Genomic DNA, 20,405 nt, shown 5'->3' with positions numbered 1-20,405 from the left:
CATGGCATGTTGGCCAAGGGAGATGGAGTCCTTTCAGGTTCTCGGCTACAACCCCCCTACCCCCTCTCCCCCCCCCCCCTCGCTGCTCCTCAACATTTCCTCAACACGCCTGGTGTATCAGCAGGGGTGGCTTGACAGCAGCGATAGGACGGCTGCCGAGAATCAGTCGGAGTTATTCTGCACATTATGTGACCTTTTAAAGTTTCTCTAAAATTGCATGTGGGGGTGTGTGAGCCTGATTTATACAGTCAGATTAACAAGAGTATCTGAAGGAAATGAAGCTCGCCTCATGTGTTTAAACAGAGCGGCTGTGAGGGTTATCAGTAATAGGTTATCTTTAAAAGCAAAACCAAACACCCATCGCCCACCCATTGCTTCTTAAAGTTGCCAATCTGCTTTTAATACCCCACTGTTTGCTGTTTTGTTTTTTTTTGTCACTAGGCGTTCTAGAATTGTATACATAAACTGCTGCGCTGCTTGGCTGTTCTTAAAAGTTGATTTGAATTATACCCTCTGCATTATGCTGCTTGATAGGGAATAAATCTCTTCAAATGAATACACTGGATGGATAGAGGGAGGGGGAGAATGAGGGTTTGTGTGTGCATTTATGTGTGTGTCTGAGTGGAGTGCGGGCGTATGTTCACATAAATTAAAGTGTTTCTGCAGAGGGGCTCTGAGGAGGAAAGAAGGGGAGAATTTGAGGATTAGAATGAGAACATTTGGTTTGAAGAACGACAAAATGTTGAAGAACCTCATGAGGAAAAGAAGTGAGACAAATAGATGTGATGTTCCGTTACAGACGCTCATAAGCAAATTAGATTTGTGAGGTTCTTTTTCAGAATAGTATTAGTTGCTTGATATCATTAGCAAGTGAGCTGTGTTGTTTTTCTTACCCTCCTTAAAGCCTCAGAGGCCTCTGGCATCTCAATGCACCCTGTCTGAATGGCGAGGTGGCTGAATTAAAGGCTGGTGCTGGCTGTGAGGGTGGGGTGTAGTAGGGTGACAAACAGAGCGTAGGAGGGAGGAACGAGGGGTCTGTTGAAAGGCAGCAGGCTGCACAGTGAATGGGAAAGGGGTAGAGAAAAAGGGGAGTGTGTTGGGGGGGGGGGGGGGTTGGAGGGGGCATTAGCGGCAGAGGCAGGTTGGGGGGTTGTTGGGGGCCTCCATTGGTTCAATGCAACGGCCGGAGCAGCTGTGAAAAGAGGTCTCCCCTTTTTCCCACGCCCAGTACGTAGCACAAACCCTGCTTCAGCCTGCCAGGGTCAAGTCACATTTCTAATATATACACCGGGCCTGTGGACTCGCACAATGCATAAGCACAGCTCATTTATTTTATGTATGCACACAGACAGACACACACTTGTGTGCACACAGTGAGTAGACGGCCTCTCAGACAGAGGCAGAGGTGGGGGCTGCCGCAGAGAGAGAGAGAGAGAGAGTAGGAATATTATGACACTTATTCCTATAACGTTGGCACCATTGTTTAGTCCAGGTTGCTGCACATTAACAAGCTGCAAGTGACATGGCCAAACAGACACAAATCCACGCACATCCCACCAGTACACCTGCTACTTAAAAACAAGTTCAAATTCAGTGTGTGGGAATAAAATCAACCAAAAAAGGTTGAGAATTCAAAAGGTACGTGAAAATGTTTCTATTATTTATATGTCTTACAATAGATACAGCCGACAGATTCCAATTAAGAGATCCACAAACTTCCCAGAAACCTGCTTGATTTTCTATACGACTCATTTCTGTCTTAACTGTATATCATCCAGTCAACCTCCTCATCCCAGTCCTTTTCTTCTCCTTACACATTTACGTCTTTTACAAACTTTAATCATATTCTGGGGAGGGGGATGTAAACGCTTTGTCTAACAGACCCCCACCCTGTCCCCCAACGCCTCCTCCACCACCACCACCACCCAAGTGCCAGATGCCCTGCTGTATTGTGTGGGTGCTGGGGGCAGACATGCAGGCAGCCCCCTTCCTCTCTCTCACTCACTCTCTCTGCATCATGATGTCACCCTACTTGTGGGTCTGTCTGTCTGTCAGGACCTTGACAGGAACTTGAGTGTGGGAAGGCAAAGTTTTCAGGATGGGGGTGGGAGGGTGGGATCAAGGAGGGGGTTGAGGGTTTGGAGGAGATTTTTTTTTGTTGGGGGGGGATAGGGGGTGTGGAAGAGAGAGTCTGGCCTGAGAGGTCAGCAAGTGGACTTGAGCATTGACCGAGTGTCTGCCTCTCTGTGTATGCTTTTTTTGGGAGTGAGGGCAGCATTGGGGCTCTCCAAGCAACTTTAGAGAGAGAAATAGAATTTAGATGATCCTGTAGGTCTGTGTCCAACTAACTCTTCTGTTAACCACACAAAAAAAGTCAGAACAGCATGGACATAAAGAAAAACGGAAAACAAAGGAAGTTTAGGTTTTTCCCTATTTGTTCATTTATGTGTCTCCATTGTTCTGCACGGATTTAGTAAAGTCAAATGTTTGTGAGAGCCAAACAACTGCAACATGTATAAAATAATACAAGCTGATTCAGTGCTCTCCTTAAACAAAGTCACATCTTTTGTGAAGTTGTGTAAAAGAGCAACAGTTCAGTCACCAAAGTGAAATTACAAACATTTCATTTGTATGTTTTATAGGCGGAATTAAAACTTCTAGAAACATTTGAAAAATGTACTTAATCTAGAAAAATATTCTAGAAAAATCTAGCATGCTTAAAAAGTGTTCATTTCCAATCAGTCCATGTCAAATATTTTCCACAACACACTCATATATTTGACCACTACAAGCTTCCTTAATGGAAGTAATGTCACAAATCCTTACTTCATGTGTTTAACTCAGACTTAAGAGGAGCAAAGAGCTTTCACCAGATGAATGTCAAAATCTCCTTCTAGCATCAATCTCTGCACAAACATTACTCTTCACAGTAAAGACCAAACACTCAAGTGAAATAACAATAACCTAAAGACTTTTTTTTGAGTTGATGGAGACTAACCTACCCTACCCTGCAGCACATCCTCTCATGTTAAACTGTCTGTCATGGCTATTATCAAAACCACTTCCAACTCTCATGTTATATTATTGTAAGGACATACAGTATATCCATCTAAAGAGAGAAAATGTTCAGTTATAATGTTGTCATTTACAAGAAGCATTGCTGCATCTTTAAAAGATGACTTTGTTTCTTGATGACTGAAATAACTTTGTGAAGAATGAAGATGTTGGCCTGATAGCATAAATATGGTGTTTACTGCTCACCCAAAGAACACACACACACACACACACACACAACAGGAACCTTTTTACACTGCCAAACATTTAGGACACAGACACATGCCTTTGTCAATCATCCTTTCTCTATTTGGACTTCTTTCTTTGTATTTGTTCCACCCCTTTGCTCTTCCCATCCCTTGCTTTAATAGTCCTCCCTCTGACTCTCTCTCCCCGTGTAAAGGGGTGATAGCATTGGGAGACAATGGGAAAGACTCACTTAATTAGCTGGACGAGAAGATGCATTGTGGCAATTACTGAGCACAAAGGGAGGGGAAGGTATGGCTCTGTAATGTGCTGCTGTGTGTATTTGCCTGGCTGTTGTAGCCTGGAGTGCAGGCAGGCCTTTATAGGGGAGAGTGAAAGCAGTAACAATGGAAGACAGGATGTACTCCACATGTACAGCCATTTCCAGTCCTTTTACACACAGGGACAATAGCTGCCACAGTCTCTTAAAAGCTGGAAATGCAGAATCTGTATTGGCTCTATGGATGGATTATGAAGCTTGACATTTACAGGTCTGGAGGCTTTGTGCAATCTAACTATTCAAGACGTAGGCTACTTTTATGTAAAGTTTTGTTTGTAGACTACTGACAAACAAGTTCCCCCTTAACGTGATCTCTTTTTGTAGACCTATTTAATTAATTGATTAATTCCTTTCAATTTGGTTATATGCTTTATAACCACTACTGGGCCTCAACTTAAAAATAATTTCTGGATATTAATTATCCACTTGGTCTTAAAACATATTGAAAACAGGGACAATTCGGAGTCTCCAACTATTATTCAACCATAGCTTAGCAAATTTAACCAAAAAAAAGCACATCAGGCTGTGGTTTCCACGGGGCTTTACAACTTCTTTGTTTGGACTGTGGAGGGGCGCAAACTGGTAAGTTATAGATAACATAATGTGGTACAAGGCTTTTATAACAAATCTGGAAACATTTAAAGTAGACTCATGTTGCTCAAGCTAGCTTAATAAGCTAGCCAGTTATGTGACTTTAATTAGCTTGTAGCTAGCAACCTAAACCTGAAGAATCTGCCAGCGACAGTCGCCTAACTCTACAGCTAAATTGACAGTCTTCACATGTAAATGAGAAATGTGCTTTGGTCTATCCCTGTCTATAATTGAGTGTAATTGACACATTGTTTAAGAACTAAAATAAGAATTTTGAGCAGTATAACATGTGCCTTGAGAGATTTGAAAGTTAGGCTAGCAGAGCAGTAATGGAGTTTCAAGTAGGCTGTCATTTTTTAGTTAGCGGTAGTTATCATAAAGGACAAAAGAAGCCAACGAATATTTATATTTCACTAGCAAATACACATTTATGAATGATTTTTTATTATTAAGGTCTAGTAAAAGTATAGCTAACTGCATTATATGTTTTATCAATTCAATATGGATTCAGTAAATCCTGAGATCTAATATTTTGTTGTCAAAAAACTAAGGCACGTTTTAAGCCTAGTTATAGCTGCACTAGTTAGAACCCTATGAGGTCGACATACATCATACAATTGTTGTCTTCATCAGCTCTTAACATGAAACAGTACGACATAGCAACTTACTTTGAAATCCACTCACATTTTGAGAATGGCAGCTTTCCAGTGATAAACTGCTTGTGTTTCTGCTACATCCAGTGGCTTTTCTATCCCACTGAGAATATCAGTTCATAGTGACTATCCGGATCCAATCCTCCCCAAAACTCATGAAATCTGTGATGATTTATGTATACATTTGAGTGAAATAGTGTCACTTATGTTAGCTCACTCAGCTAATGTGGATGCAGCCATCTTGTTATTGTCTGTCGACCAATCAGAGCCTGTTTATGCAATCAGCTGACATGTATGGGCCAATGAGAAGCCAATGCAACCTGAAACAGGTGTAACGGCGTGCCCACAGCACAGAAATACGAACGCTAGAACAGTTTTGAATGGATTCATCCTATTCTGCTCATTCTAGTATTCAGAGATCTGTGATGTGGTGAAGATAGAATGCACAGTTTACACAGTAGGCACTGAGCATATTATGGATATATTGTTACATTTTTTACACATTTTATTTGATTGTGTGTTGTTTTCATTGTTTTATAGTAGTTCCTTGTCCACCAAGCGCTAGAAAAAAACATTTCAAAAGCACTGGTTGTTTTTCATTTTATTTCAACATCTGTGAAATTTAATATTTGTTTTTATTATTATTATTTTGTTTAAGTTGTAATAGTTATTTGGGACTTCATCTGACATCCTTTTGGAAAAATTAGGGAAAACGCCTTAGACTACAGACACTTTAAAAGAAAAAAGACAGTCAAACAAAGAGGAAAGATTTGTGTTTAGGTGTACATACATTTGACTTTTTTTCCATGTAATTACAGTTATGTTTATTACTTTTGTGCTGTAAATTCAGCTCAGGCACAGGTGCGCACTTTAGAGTGTTACTGTACTTTCATGTTTTATTTTTTTATTTTTAAAGAACAATGTAACGATAAAATAAAAGTTTGAGTCAGTTTGTTTTAAAACAACACAAGTAATGCACACATACTTATTTAACAAATCTCAGAAGGTACTATAATGAATTATGAGGGTATTTCTGTCATCTATGTGTATTATGGAATCAATATCAAATATCAAATCGAATAGATATCGAATCAATATCAAATCGAATTGTGACCCCAATCGAATTGATTTGTGAGGTCCTTGACAAAACCCAGCCCTATTGAATATCAGATCGTTTCTGAATAGCCTGTCTTTTTCTGTCAACTTATCAACTTATCTGTTGATTGACTTGTAGTTTCAGCTCTACAGATACTGTTTATTTACAAGATTGTGACTTTTTTCCAAATTACTCAATTAGTCAAATTACTCTATCTGATTGACCCCTCACTGAAATGCCTGTAGTGCCTTTGGACCCCCAAACATGTTTCTCACTAATGGCTTGTGACTAATGAAACATTAGTTTATACAGTAAACTTGTGTAATGTTAACTCTTGTGTGTGTTGCACAGTGGCACTGTAATGCCCATGTTTGAGTTTGTTGGATAACACTCAGTGACTAATTTTGTAATTTTCCATTCATCCATCCTCTTCATTTCTATTCCTGTATGTCTTGCTGCTGTGTACCAAACAGGACATGTTGCTGTCTATTTCTGACTACCTATGAGTGGGCCGCTGCTTGGTGCCACTGCATGATTTGTGTGTATTTATGGTTGTGTGTGTGTGTGTGTGTGTGTGTGTGTGTGTGTGTGTGTGTGTGTGTGTGTGTGTGTGTGTGTGTGTGTGTGTGTGTGTGTGTGCGCGCGCGTGTGTGTGTGTGTGTGTGTGTGTGTGTATGCGGAGTTGGGCCTTGCGAAGAGCATCCTCCTCTAGTGGAGTGGCCTGAGGGGATTTCTTTCATGAAGTCAGATAACATCCCGACGACCCCCTCTTCCCTTTTTTTTAAGAGTTCTTTAACCTTGATAAATGAAGTAGAGGCAGTAAGGGAGGGAGGGATGGGGGAGAAAAAGTCGTGGGCTTCGATGGGGGGTGAGGGTGATGGAGGGAGGAGAAATAGAGATAGAGAGAGAGAGAGAGACACTAACTCCCTGGCCGGCTTGCTCTCAGGATCAATAACGTTCGGAGAGCTGCTGAGCACTCCTGTCTGGCAGCTCTACCATAGGGGATGGCAGGAACGGAGGGAGAGGGGAGGGAGGGAGGGAGGAAAAGCAAGAAAAGAAGTGTTAAGAAAGCCTCTCTATCTCTTTCTTGTCACCCTTTTTTGCAAAAAGAGGGAATCGAGATGGACAGCTGTGTAAAAATGGAAAAGATGGAAGGATGAAGGGATGAGAGGAGCATAGATTGAGGGGACTTTGCACCTATATCCCACTGAAACATGCCACCCACCTGCCTGCCTGCCTGCCTGCCTGCCTGCCCGCCTGCCCGCCAGGAAAATACACACACAAACACACACTTTGAGGTCTCCTTTTACGGAGCCACAAGGTTACAGAGTGTCGATACAAACGCGCACAGCCCTCCGACAAATGGGATTTGGCATGTTCAATCAACAGTGCTGCCAAATCCCTGTTGTTAAGTATTGCAAAGCCATATCTGTCTGCAGCTATGCTACCTGGGTCCGCTACCTGTCCCCTAAATATCCTCTATTAAAGTCCACTCTAATACAATTATCTGCTGCATTCCTCTTTGGATTTGAATGGGTGTGTGTGCAGTGGCATAAACAGAAAAAAGAGGGAGGGAGTTTTCACACCTGCACTCCTTTTTCTCCTCATTTTTCCTCTACTCCTTGATTCCCTGCTTGGAGTTTAAGTCCCTGGCTTCCCTCCTCTGGCCATCTCTCCTGGCCCTTCTTCCTGTCCTCTGTTAGACCTGATCCTTTCATCTTCCCTCCCCTAATCCTGTGCTAGAGAAGCCTTCGCTTCAACCCTCTGCTGCTTCCCATTGCTTTCTTTTTAACTCTGTCCCTCATCTTATTTTAGCATGTCCCTCTGCTCCTTGCTTCTCTTTCTTCTCCTCTCACTTTGTCTTCTTTATCCCCACGCTTAGCTCTCCTTCTTCTCTACCTGTTTCTCTTTCTTCTGCTTCACTCTCTCCCTCCTCTCTTACTTCTAGCCTTAATTAAGTTAGTGATCAGTTGACTGCCCCTATCATTGGTAGAGAGCAGGTTGGTCCTCCTATCCCAGGAGGGGGGTACATTGTCTGTGATGGTTGACCAGTGTAATCCCCCCACTAGGGACAAAGGGCAATACCCTCACTACCTCAGCCACCCCTGAAGGGCATTAGCCCCCTGATGAGAGCCGTGCACTGGCCTGGCCTTGCCTGCCTGACACCCCAGCATCACACCACAAGTCCTTTCCTTATCTGAAGAGGCAGTTTGGCCTACAGTGCTGGCAGTGAATTCAGATGACTGTAGCTTCTCCTGGATGCCACAGTATCATCCACAGTTCATTGAGGATTAAGGTGTGCACTAAGAGGATGACTGCATTGATATTTCTACCTCCTGTAACACACACAAAACGCACACATATGCTCTTGCCAAACACACGCGTAAGTTTGTTGTATTAAGAGCAGGAAGGCCTCCTTTAAACCCTCGAACAACCCCACATACCTTTCTCTTTCCTTTTCCCTTTCCCCCCCCCCTATCTCGCGTATTCTCTTTCACACACACACGTTCACACAGGGAATGAGTAGGTAAGGTTGCCATGGGAACGGCTGGTCAGAGTTAACCAGAGGGGAAACAAACAAAGTACTGTTCATGGCAGCAGATTGTCAGGTGCAGAAGGCGCACTGATACTGTGTATGTTTGTGTATGAAATGTGCTTTGTGCTTCCTCTGATTATTTATATCCAACAACACTTAAAATACCTTCATAAAATCTCTGTAATGCTTCAGGTGAAGGTAGACAATCAGTGACTGTGGCTTCAAAGGATGATGTTGAAATGACCAAATATGATAACATACTGTTACCTTTATGTTTGACCTGTCTTCAGACTCATTTCAGTTTGGGAGATGGACACCTTAAGATGCACTCACTCATGGACATTCTCAAATCTTTTGCCTTATTCACGAGTTGCAACGAATAATCATATACATAAATTAGTAACCTGCAAATGAATTACCAGCAATGAAAACCCAAAATGATTTAACCCCTTAACATTAACATAAGTGCTGGCAGAATATTTTCAAATTAACTCACACTGAAAAGAAAAAGTCCCGCACACTACTCTGGCTCTGCATCACCAATTTCACAATGTTTCGGTCCCTCTGAACCTTTGTCAAATTTGTTCACACTGTGATAGTTTGATGTCCTGCGCACCTACTTCATTAGATAGTTGGATGTGCCTGTATGGGTAATTGCCTGAAATTTGATCTTCTATTTACTGATTAATCCATTTTTCGTCTAATAATTGTTCTTTCACATAATTTCTCATTTAGAGAAACATAACCACGTACAGGTCTTTGAGGTACATCTTCTTACTCGGGGCCTTTTCGTTTGCGATACTTAAATATCTGGATTTGACTCACAAGATGTTTCAACCTTAAATTCAAGTTGTTGATTTTCTGGAAATTCAGTTCAGATTTGCGCTACGTTAGGTTGAAGACCTGCCTTGTATTAATGTTTTTGTCACAGCCTTCAGTCCCGATGCCTTCTGTGCTGGATCACAGCTCTTTTTTCTCTCCCTTCAAATCATAGACGGCGTCTCCTCTCCTCTCTTCTCCTCTGGAAAAGTAGGTCTCTTGGTAGTTGGATGTTAACTCGGTTGAGTCACAAACAGCAGCAACCTCCACTTCTCATTTTCTGTCATTCCCCTATCCCATTCCTCAGTGCTCTTCCTCTTTTAAGGTAAATGAAGAAAATGCACCTAAACTCTAAAGCAGCATATCAACTTGCTGTGTTTTCTCCCTCAAAAAGTCTACCAAGCCTTCTTCTCTTTGTCTGTGTCCCCTTCTTCTTGAATGCCCCTTTAGTCCTGCACTCAGCTGCTTGAGTAATATTTATTACACATCCTCTTTAAGTCTCAGTTTTATGTTTTGAAACAAACAGGTCTAATGCCATGGGGCAAAAACACCCCATCCCCGCCATCTACACCCCCTGTTCCCTCTGCCGCTGGTTCCTTCAGCTTCTGACAGATAGACAAACGTACTGTTCTCTCTTTCTTTGGCTTTCACCTCTCAAACCTCCATCCATCCATCGTGCTGGACTGGTACAATGCAGGCGCTCTGTTCTGCAGCAGGGAGAATGCAGCCCTGAACTAACAATATCACCGAGGCTGCCTGAATGCCGCCGAGCCCCATTGTGCTCTGTCAGAGGGGAGTTAACACCCATGTCTGAGCCCAATGAATAGTATTATTGTGTCTGAGACATGCACCGCACCCCCGGTCCCCATCCATGCCCCCCCCCCCCCCCCCTCCCCTAACTTAACTCACCCCCCCTTGCCCAAACTTGCCTCTCTTGTCCCAACTGTGTAACCCCCCCAATGCAACTCTTGTACCCCCTTCCTTAACAGACAGCTCTTCCTTCCAAAGCCTTGCCGGCCCACCGACTCTAAACCTCTACACTTTACTTCTCTATTCCCTGGCAGTCGGCCTGTGGGTTTTAGTCTCTTATACAGAAAGAGGTGGACAGAAGGGCTGTCACAGCTCTGTGGTGGCTGAGGCGGTGAGGATATTAAGGATATTTTTTAAGACGGTGTGGTTGGTTCAGTGCTATGTGGGATGTTGGTTGGGCTTGAATTTGGCCACGGCTCTTTTTCTGTTGAGGAACACAATGGGACCATGAATCCTCAAAGAAATGTGCCCCCCTCCCCTAAACTGCTATTATCATAAGAAGAGGGCTGCTGAACACATTTGAATAATTCTGGGTTGATACAAAAGCTGAGATGTTTTCTTTGACAAAGTTTCTATAGAGCACCACCAGTCCAGCCAAAGCATTTCCATTCCTTCACTCACACTATGGTGCAAACAGAGAGGGTATAGTTTGAAATATTCCATCAGTTTCACATTTCATATTGTTGTTTATAATCGTTAAGGGCAAATGAATAACTCAGCGAGCTTAAGGGAGAGTAAAAGAGGTCGGGTGTTGGAGAGAAAATGTTGCTGTAAATATTTCTAATGTATTTTACTGACGCAGTGGTGATTTTTATAATGGGCCCACTCTCGCTATATTTGCTATCTGCAGCACATCACAATCTAATAGCTGAGAGTACCTTTGGCATCCAGTATCTCTCTGCCTGACACACTTAACTCACAGGCCTCCAATCCCTGCAGTTTTTGCTCTCAAGGTTAGCAGGTTCACATTCAGGCTGGGAGAGGATGCCAGATTCCTCACCCCAGACTTCTCACTGATCAAAGCACACGATTGACATTCAGTGGGTAAACTCAAAACTGCTGAAAGTTGAGATTAACTTGTTTTTTCTCCATCTCTGTCTCTGCTTGTTTGTGAACAGCAGGAAGAAGAAGAGGAAGAAGAAGAGGAGGAGGAGGTAGTGGAGGAGGAGGAAAAAGAGAAGAAGAGTGGGTGGAAGGATGGAAGGAGAGAAGGATGGAAGCAGTTCGAGGAGGTGGTTCGAAGCGGGTGAACCCAGAGCAGGTGAACACAGCTGTGGATCGCCATGGGCTCTCTGGCTGCCTTTCTCCTGTGGCCCCGGCGCTGCAAACAGGGGTCCTGGGGAGCCAGCAGGGGCCAGCCAAAGCTGCGGCAGAGTGGGCAGGCTGGGCCAGCCGAGCCAGGAGAGAGGCAGGTGAGGCGGGTGAGCCGAGCTCTCATCCCCGCCGGCTAGGAGCCTCCGCGGCAGAGCGGAGCAGCGCAGAGCAGGAGAAATCAATACAGAGGAGAGAGGCTAGCAGAGGTTGCCCAGCACAGCCTGCAGGCCTTGGAGCCCAGGGACCAACCACCACCACTGCTCCCAGCTCCTCTCTGCTTCTCTCTTTCTATCTTCCTCAAACAGTGCCAGCATCAGCTAGGGCCAGGGCCCTAACCCTGCAACCGCCCCACACGCAGTATGTGTGTCAGGAGGTGCACATGTGTGTGTAAAATTGAGAAAAAAAGGGAGAGGGAAAAGAAAGAGAGAGGGAGTCTTTGTGTGTGGTTCACCCGAAGGGGGTTTTGCTACGTCCAACAGCGCTTGATAAAAGTTTGTCAGAGAGACACAGAGACAGTGAGGGAAGGAGAGAAACTGAAAAGGAATGAGACAGGACGTCGAAGGTCTCTTTTTCTTCCGGCTCCCTCCCTCCTATTACACATTCCACCTTAACAGTTTGAATAAGGAAACCAGTGGAGATGGTACATTTCTGCTCACTCCTTCCAAGCTCCTGGCGCACAATATTCCTAAGATCTCATGAGCCAGGATGAAAGGACAATTTGAACTTTTTCTCCCATCCCCTGTATCAGACACAACCTGTCTTTTCACCTTAGATTTTCTTACCCTCACTACAGCAGCTCCCATCAGAGGATATGGCAGCGCAGTATTGATCTGGAAGGTGGAAGAGAGGAAGGCGGGCCAGGGCTTTCATACCGCTCTCTCCCTCTCCATGTGTGTGGAAATAGCACCTGAAGTCCACTTACTGCCGTGCAGCGGGGATCCCATGGCAGCACGAGTGAATGGCTGCTAATTGAATGAGAGATGAAAAGGACAGTAGTTGTACGTGTTCAAACCCCCCCTCCACTCCTACCCCTACCCGCTTCTCCTGTCTGCTACTACGTGGTTTTCCATCTGACTTTTTTTTTTTTTTTGTCCTCCACATTAACAAAAGTCCACTCAGAGAGACTCCCTTTTGAGATGTTTTAACACAATTGGCAGTGACTGAAAACATTTGAAAGACCCTCCGGAATAAACCCCCCCCCCCCCCTCCCAGCATATGTAGCACCGGTGCAGAGGTGAAGCCTTGAAAAGAAAACAGAGAAGAAGAAGAAGACAGCAGAAAAGAAAAAAAAAAACGTGCCATGCCAGAAAACATGTACTGTACAACTTTGTCTGCTTTGATGGGCGATACAAGACAACAGGAAAACGTTCACACCTCTTGGTGAGTACAGTATCTTCATTTAGCTGCTTTGTTTTGTGGTTGGGTAATACTGCGGGACATATTGTTTTAAGCCACAAGAATAATGGAAATAGGAAACGCTCCTCCTACCGGTAGCAGCGTTATGATAAGATAGCGTCTCTGCTCAGAGGTGCGAGTGTGTTTTGAAAGTGAACACAGACACGTTATGTTGCAGTTGATCTCCTCAGCTCTCAACAGGAGCTGTGTGCTGTGATCATTCTGTCACTGACTGTTGGAGGAGTATGTTGTTGTTGCATGTACCAGGGAAGGGTATTAAAGCACAACTCCCCCTTGCCTGCCAATCTGCTGGCACACAGAGGGAGACTGGTGCCTCTCTCCGCCTCAGCCTGGCAGCGACCCATGCTTACAAAATGGCCGATTCCTGTCTGCCAGCTGTCTCCCTCAGCCAAGATGGCGCTCGGTCTCTTTTTAATGCCCGCTGTTTGCCATCTGCCCTCTAATTGTTAACGGCTATGCAAATATCCTGTAATTGCATTTGCATGTGGTTGCTACTTAACCCCTCCTCCGCGGTTGTAAATAATAGCGCTAGCAAAGCAGGGGGAAAAAAAAGGAAATACAATTCAGCGCGTTAGCTGATTGAATACGCAGCAGGAACAATTAGCCCCGTTGTTGCCATCCCCTTTTACTTTCCTTTAAGCTCACCTTATGCAAATCACTGATGCCATGCTCTTGCTTTTGATGCAAGATGAAAAATGGAGCGTCACCCGTATTTCTCTCATTCGGAGACGCTCGTGTGTCTTCTCATTGTGCCATATGTGACATCTGTGGTTGGCTGCATTAGCAGGGTACCCTGCCTCCTCTGACAGGCTGAGCCCACACTGTAAAAAGGAGAGCAGGAGCGAGGGAGAGGCATAACATAATGACCTCATTAGCATGCGCAGCACTCCCTGATATAGGCCCTGGTGCGCTGCTGCGCCGTGGGACCCACGGGTGTACGCCCTTCTCACAGCACTCAGCATGCAACATTGTGTTCTCCCCACACAATGCGGCGCTTCATACAGGCTTTATTACGCCTTGTCAAAGCGCGGGGGGATCAGGGGTATCAGTGCAGGAGCAGCAGGATACGGGCAATGTACGTGAAGCAGGAGATGTATCGGTGCTTTATGGTCTTAATGTGGTGTTAGCTGTGCGGATGGATCCACTGTTGTTGCTGTTGTGCATTGACATGTTTTTTCATGTTTGTATGTGTGTGTCTGCACTCTGCCGTTGTGTGTTTGTGCAATTGTCCGTTTCATTGTGAACTCCCGTGGCATTCGTGGTCGTTTTGAGCTGTCAGTACTAATTATTGGAGAGAGCGATTTGGGGAATTGGCTGTGTCCTGGAAACAGGCCATCATCCACTCTAAAGACCTGTTCTACACTACGTATGTGTTTGTCTGCTGGTGTAGCATTGAACTTCACAGACATAAACTGTCTCTCTCCCTCTCTCAATGACCAAGGAACAATATTTCTAAATAGTTGTTATGACGTAGCAAACAACAGGCTATGTTTGGCCCCTAAATCTGCGTAAGGATTTTGACATGAATTCTCTTTTAACGCTCGTGCTAAAAACTGTTAGCATTAAGGCATTTTAGAAAGGCTGGTTCGTGGTCGTTATCGTCTCCTCTATCAGACTCAGGCAGTTTTAATCAAGCTTCTCTGTCTAATCAGTCCAGAGTGACACTGAAGAAGCTGAGGTGTAGATCAGGTTAGTGTTAAGGGGCCTCCTCATGCTACTGTATTCTTCTAGGAAGGAAAGTGTGAGCCAGGTGGGCTTAAATCTGTTCTTATGGTTTAGGCATCAACAATCCAGACACGAAGTATAGAATTTATTTGATTCATTTAATATTTAGATTTAAAACAACATACATGTGAAAGGGAAAATAAAAGATGCAGGCAGGGAAAAACATGTCATCCTATTGTATGTCTGTGTGGGCACTGTAGAAAGGTGTGAGTCCCTGTTGGAGGGAGCAGCATTAAAGACCAGCACAAGGGTGGTGGATGTTAAGAAGAATGAGTGGCGGGGATCAACGGGGATAAACTGGGTGAAGCTGTTTAGTACTCATTTGCATATTCAAGTCAAACCGGAGGGTACTAAATTTGCCATCACCCGACCACATATGCTATTCAGTCGCTATAACTGTTACACACGCACACACACTCTAATGCACACACGTGTCATGTGTCACACACTTATTTTTCATTTACACCTACTTGAAGGAAAAAAAAGAACACAAATCCCAATGATCTCCTGCAAAAAGCTTTTGCACAAATAACTATTTTCGCACGTGTGTCGCTACGTCACTGCCTCACACTAAAGAAACAGGCAGGATGGACTACAGCTGGCTTGAGGACATATTGCATGTGCATTCATATAAAAGTGTGTGTTTCTGTATGTCTGTGTTTGAGATTAGAGCAGAAGGAAAATATCCACTCTCTTCATTCACATGGGCTTTAAGGCCAAAGAAACAGTAGGGGTCCTGTCATGCCTGAAATACTCAAGTTATTTGAAATAAAATGATTTAGCTACCTTAAATACAGAACTGATTGGCCTTACTGTATACAAAATATATATTTCTGTCTTAATGCTGTCAATTTATGTCAACAAAATATTGCATGATTTAAACATATTTGGTTAGAGTACAATAAAAGACCTCCCAAAAAATATAACAAAAACAAAAAGACAATAAAAATGTGTCCGTTTAACTCTTACAGTCAGTTTTATCAACTGGATATTTAGGGTTGTATTTCTTATTCTAATCAAGCAGTAGCTTGAATGTGGACTGTTCATTTGTGTGAGTGTGATTGTCGTCCAGTCCGCTGCAGCTTTTCTCATTCAGACTGCCCACTGCTTTTTATTTGCTCAGGTATTGATTGAATGTGTTCCACCCACTGAAGTAATAGTTGCTGAAAGCATTTACAGCCATCGCTCAATTCATCCTGGCCCACGTCTTTCTTTCTTTGTGGAAACTAAACAAATGATGTGATCAGTTCATTACCGAAATAGATTATGATAACAAGAAAAACTTGTGTTGAAGTCTTTTAAATGTAACAAATTAAGTGAATTGTTTAAATTTGCTCTTGTTGGGTATCTTATTGTTTGCTGTGTGAGAGTAGCTTTAAAAAAACTCTGCTTATAGCTCAAATGATCACAAAGCCCTTTGGTTAAATTACATTTTTTCTTAATTCCTAATTTCTTACATATAAACAAAACATGTGTCATTATATTGAATCTCCTCCATAATCATACATGCTTGATATACATTTTTTTATTTTTTTTTTTAAATATGATTAGACTTTTTGCATCTTATATCTTGAAGACATTTCTGAGAATAATTTTTAGCGGATTGCCTGTATGTAATTGAACTATACATATGTCTCTTGAAAATAACAGTTTCAAGGTGCACTTTGTAGAATATAATACATTTATTTAATCTCTACTCAGCCAAAATTCCTTCTGTGAAACCCCCACTCCTTACAAAGTATTTCCTGAGTCAAGTGTTGCTGCTGCTGTTTCTCCATAGCTGCAACACTGAGCCCCAAGTCTGATTATAGACTCGTGGAAAACAGTCAGGCATTTATCCAAGTCACTGATTATGTCATTTCAACAGGCTGCAAACACTCAGGCGAGTTAGACAGCTCTGAGGGGAGAATTATGAAGCCAGAGTGGAATGGAGGCTGTATAAAAAGGAAATGAAAATGGAGTAGTGCTGTATGTGTGATTAAACTGCCTCCTCGCCGGCAAAAGGCCACGCGGCTGTAGCACAGGCCTGAGATTTGGCCGTAATGAAAATGTGAAGGTGGAGGGGTTTGAACCCCCTGAATGGTGTTTATGAGCACACACGCACACATGCTATCACATACATTATAGTGCATGTATGTGCTCAGGCTGAATGGAATAAAAGGGTGAGCAATAGAGAGACTGAAATGCAATTTTGTACGTGAGGAACAGAGGACTAATTTTCTCTTGAAAAGACAGAAAGAAAAACTTTCCCCGAAACAAAAATAAAACATTTTCACTCATGTTAATCAGGTAATTCATACTAGTCACAGATAATCCTGCAATTGTAGTCGCCTCAGAAGCAGGACTATGGCAGCCACATAAATATTGAATTGTTCCATTCAGATGCAGAGACAGCACCCAGTCAGGAAGCGTGGGAACAGGCTAAATGATTAGGCGATGAGGGGTCCGTGCAGTGGAGGGGGGTTGAGGTTAGTTCACGGCTAGACGCCCCAGCTGCACTGACTTCCATTCAGAAACAGGTTAGGAAGGACCTCAGGGGTCAAGGTCAGGGATGTGTGTGTGTTTGTATGTGTGTGTGTGTGTGTGTGTGGTTCACGTGTTCATACTCGGCTGGCTGGCTGGCTGTCTGTCTGTAAGCTGCCTCTGTGTTTGCTTATGTTATAAGCTGCTTCTTATTGCTTCGCTCCAGGGACAACTTGAGCTGAGAAGCAAAGGGAGACCCAACCCCCCGTTCAGTCAGCCTCTGGTCCGTCTGCAGCCAGCCCTGAGCCAAATCGAGCCAGAAATCAGTCCTGCAGCCCCGTCAACCCCCTGGTCAAACAACCCCCAGCCAAACACAGTCAAACCAAGTCAGACACTTTGACAGCCCCCCCCCCCCCTCCCAACCTGTCTGTCTCAGTCTGCTGCCTCCTGTAATTTAACATGTCGGGTAGGGGTTCATCGTATGTGTGCATGCCACAATCCATATGTATCATTCATTACTTGTACCTGTTTTAAATGGTTTGACTGGAAACATGCACAAATCATTTTAAACTCTCTTCCTGTGTGCAGTTTCTTTGTCCGTGCTATTTGCAAATTTCACAAGATTTTTTTTTTCCCTTGTGTTACATTTTCTTGATGAGGCCAGCCATCAATAGCAATCCTCTTTATTGGTAAAATGCAGCCGGTCACTGTGTCATTGCCTTTTCATCAAATCATGTGAAGGGGGGGGAGTGCTTGAGCTTGCGGCACGTTAGAAATAAACAGTGTAAGCCCTTTAAGAGGAGGGACTGCAGTACATGAGGAGAGGAGAAGGGAGAAAGACTGGGTGAGGAGGAGGGAAAAGAGAGGATGGAGAAGGAGAAGGAAAAAGGGGGGGAAGTGGAGAGGAGCGGAGACACAAGCTAACCCACCCTGCACTAGCCTGCCTCCATTCTTCATCGGGGACTTATGCTTCATTAAAGCATCTGAAAGAAAGACCCGCTTTCCCCTCATCACCTCAATAGAGCGGTCCCCCTTCTCTCCCATAGCCTGGAGGGTTCTCCTATAAAAACCCGCCTCCCTTACCCCCTGTTTTTCCTCCTCATTCCTGCCTCCATCTCCTAATCATCTCAACTTGCGCTGAAATCAAGCTTAGTAACGGCAGTTTTGTGAGACCCTCTGGTCCCCCACACCACCCCGCCCCCTTCCTCCTCCGACTCATATCATCCTCAGATCCCCACCAGCTCCCCTTCTCTGCTCATTCACTCACCTTGGTCCGACACACCACCCACCTACTGCTTAAATCCCTATCAGCATGTCAAGTAAATGTCTGCCCAGCTGGGGTTGACACACACATACACACACATGCTGAAATATAAATGCACCACACACACAATCTTTTGCTTGCTTCTGGGGTTTAGCCTTCCTCCCTGCTGACCCTTTTCACCCGTGTTTTGCTCTCTTCCCCTTCTCGCCGCCTCTCTTTCCCCCTCTGCCTCTCCTCAGGCGCTGATCTGACAGGATGGTTTGGCTAGCTGACTATATCTGCAAGAGGTTTATCACACGGCTTCACGGCTCGCTCTCTCTGTTGCGTATACCTGTTTTTTTTTATATTTTCAAAAATTAAAGTCCTTTCTCCAAAAAGCAGTGCTGTACCCGAGGCCATGTTCACCTTTACAAGCCATCTATTTGATTAAAAGGTTACAGGAATCCTATCCTCTGAATTTGCTACAGTAAAATCTGGCCAGTTTATCTCTTAATAAAATCTGCTGCTGAAATATCAGTGCTGTGTGTTATGAAATAAGTCTCATATCTGCAGTATTTTGAACTCACTCTACTGTCAAATATCCTTGCAGAGTTTTTTTTTTACTCCAGAATATTGCAAGAATCAGCCAGGAACTTTCTGCAGCTGAAGTTATCTTATTTTTTTTTTTTACACTATATATCTAATTTTGATCTCTTATTAAGCGTGGTGATTGTATTTTCTTTTGGAGAAAGACCATTTGCATACATGCCCAAGTTGGGCCAAAATATTAACCATGTTGTTCTAAATGGTCTCTGTCTCCTTGTTCAAATATCCGGCCAAATCTCAGTCTCATGGGTTTTAAAAGTTATTTGTGGAATTTAAATTATTTTGCCTTGAAGGTGCTACATTTAACCTTTGTAATATTCACCCTGCAAGTGTCTCTAGTTCATACGCATAGCTGATGTCGTTTACATAATGAGAGCCTAAAAAAGCTTTTATGTCTTCTCAGGATGCTTTTTATATATAAATGCTTTTTATCCCCCTCCCATAACATTTCAATCAGTATTCGGATTTTTCAGGGTAGATAACGAGCCGGTGCATTCTCAGCATTGCCTCTGTCATAGCGCCATCTTTATGTAAATGTATTCAGATGCATTCTCAGCCCCAGGCACCACCCTCTCTGCTGGGTGGTGGTGGTGGTGGCGGCTGCTCAGTCACATCTCCTGTAGCAGGCTAGCAGGCAGAAGAAGAAAAAAAAACATGCAACACGGCTGGTGGAGCATACGGCGAGGTGGACCCCTGCCACCTTGGCTCAGAAACCCCTATTAAAACCTATGTTTATTTTGGGGCTGTGATTTACAAATGTGCGATTTCTTGCCTTTAGGCATGTGCACCCCCTATGCTCGTTCTGCTTTTTCATCAGGCGCGCAGCAGACAGCGATAGAAATGCGAGGACGGGGTCCTGGCTGCATGTGCAAGGGGAGATGGGAAGGGGAGGGGAGTAAGAGAGGAAGAAGAGGAGGTGTGTGTGTGTGTGCCCATTTTCCTCTTAGTGGGTGCTCTTCTCTGGAGCTCTGCGCTCTGCTTATATTGAGATATTTCCTAAGAACGATGACACAATTATGCACACACACACACACACACACACACACACACACACACACACACACACTGTTCTTTTGTGTACCTCGTGCTATTCAGCTCTGGTTCATCTCTAATGTTCTGAACTTGACTCTCAGCAAGTTCATTGTTATTCATTTCACTGTCATCCTGGGCACCCTGAGAGACTGCCTAAGTCTCCGGCCCAGGTTTCTAAAGTACGACTCTGTTTTTCGCGCACAAACACACACACACTACCACACAAACCTATTGTTCCAGCCGCAGGATGTCTGTAGTCCTCTGGGTAAACGTGTATGCTGACTATATCAGAGGACACTGTGAGACGTTGCAGTTTGTCACTGACCTGGTTCTGCTGTTTCCAACTACAAAGTTCAGTTCTCTGGTGATTAGATGCAGTGAGAGCAGATGTAGCTACTGCAAAGCATTCATTTCTTTGACAAGGTTTTTTGGGGTGCGTCTGGATTAATAAAATCAGATTGTGGGAATGATATATAAATATAATATCTCTCTTGAATTTATTCAGTTCTTGCTATCATTAC

General features: G+C 43.8%; 2 protein-coding genes and 1 long non-coding RNA gene across 5 annotated transcripts in view; 1 reads left to right on the top strand and 2 right to left on the bottom strand.

Moving 5' to 3' along the window:
- The window catches only part of tmem161a (transmembrane protein 161A), a 398,404-nt gene that overhangs the window by 30,700 nt on the left and 347,299 nt on the right, over positions 1–20,405 (bottom strand). The window lies entirely within an intron of this gene.
- LOC132962572 (uncharacterized) overlaps positions 1–20,405 on the top strand; it is a 43,110-nt gene that overhangs the window by 18,332 nt on the left and 4,373 nt on the right. For 2 of the 3 annotated variants that reach the window (XR_009668530.1, XR_009668524.1), the window contains exon 3: positions 11,204–12,773. The exons of the other annotated variant lie outside the window; for it this stretch is intronic. This is a non-coding gene — a long non-coding RNA (uncharacterized LOC132962572). Of the gene's footprint in view, positions 1–11,203; positions 12,774–20,405 lie in introns of those variants that run through there. 3 annotated transcript variants of the gene reach the window in all.
- Positions 2,209–20,405, bottom strand: part of polrmt (polymerase (RNA) mitochondrial (DNA directed)) — a 511,894-nt gene continuing 493,697 nt past the window's right edge. The window contains exon 22 of the transcript XR_009668282.1: positions 2,209–3,301. The gene's annotated coding sequence lies outside the window, so the exon portion shown is untranslated. The remainder of the gene's footprint in view (positions 3,302–20,405) is intronic.

The sequence above is a fragment of the Labrus mixtus genome, chromosome 3 (assembly GCF_963584025.1).
Source record: "Labrus mixtus chromosome 3, fLabMix1.1, whole genome shotgun sequence".
NCBI lineage: Eukaryota > Metazoa > Chordata > Actinopteri > Labriformes > Labridae > Labrus > Labrus mixtus.
Note: the sequence above shows the minus strand (reverse complement) of the source record. Positions and strands in the feature narration are given on the sequence as shown.